This window comes from Mastomys coucha, unplaced genomic scaffold, assembly GCF_008632895.1.
Source record: "Mastomys coucha isolate ucsf_1 unplaced genomic scaffold, UCSF_Mcou_1 pScaffold21, whole genome shotgun sequence".
NCBI lineage: Eukaryota > Metazoa > Chordata > Mammalia > Rodentia > Muridae > Mastomys > Mastomys coucha.
In genome coordinates, this window is record NW_022196904.1 from 39,051,227 (window position 1) to 39,052,433 (window position 1,207).

General features: G+C 40.0%; 1 pseudogene; it reads right to left on the bottom strand.

The window, feature by feature from the left end:
- Positions 1–410: 410 nt before the first annotated feature.
- LOC116101228 overlaps positions 411–1,207 on the bottom strand; it is a 13,245-nt pseudogene continuing 12,448 nt past the window's right edge.

The window sequence follows — 1,207 nt, forward strand, 5'->3', positions numbered from 1 at the left end:
ATTTGAAATATAAATAAAGAAAATACCTAATAAAAAGCAACGTGTAAAAGATAGATACATTTCTTTAAAATATAATATTCATTCAGTCATTTTCAATGACAAAAATATTCTGACCTTACTTGCTCTCCTTTGATCCTTGTTCTGAGGGAGGCATTTGTTCATAGTAGGAGCTGTTCTGGTCCCAAGTGATTACAAGGGTTATATAACAAGGGGATGCAGTGAAGCCTGCATAAGGAAGCTTTAGGATGCTTCAGCCAGTTTCTGTGTAAGAGACCCATCTCTTCCAATTTCTATAAAATGACCATTTTCTCTACTAATTAGAAAAAATTGTCAAAATTGCCTACATATATAAAGACAAAATTTACTCTCAGAGAAAGTATGTCTGATCAAGGACTCACTCAACCACTGCACTAGAGGGTTTCCAGTTCTCCAGACCTTTGTGAAGGAACCCTCTCTCCACTCTCTTCCTCAGGAGTGTCCTGCATGGCTCTCTGCAGAAGTAGCTTCAGACTCTGCCATTGAAACCTGCAGTGAGTAATGGAGCCAACAAGGAAGTAAATGATGGGATTGGCACAGCTGTTAACACAGGACAGGAATAGTATCACTTCACGAACATTGTAAGAATAACTTCTTGGAAACTCCTCAAACCTTCCCAAGAGGAACAAGTATATTCCAAAGGGCAGACCAAAAAATATGAAGACCACAACTGTGAGAGCAATGGTTATATACAACTTGGTCACACGAACCCTGTGTGATCCACAGATGATCTTTACCAACAGGGCCAGGGTGGACACCGAAGGAATCACAGTTAACACTATTATAAATGCACTAGTGATAAACGTAAAAGTACTACAGAAATAATATTCAGAAATACTGAAAATATAGCCACAGCCCAGCCCTAGAAGGAATGTCAACAACAGACAGAAAGTCCAGAGCAGAACACATACAATGGCTGATGTGTGTCTTGGTCTTTGGCAGTGATACCAGATGGGCCACATAACAGATAGGCAGCGCTCAACATTGATGGCTGCAATCATACACAAACCTGCAAAGTAAGCAAATGTAAATAAAAAGCTGAGAGAATAATAGTAGCTGCTATTTAAATGAAGGACACACTTCAGGGAATGTACAACCTGGGGGCAAAGTTGCAAGAAATCAGCACCAGCCAGGTTGAGGACATAGATGGTGAAGGCATTCCTATGCATGT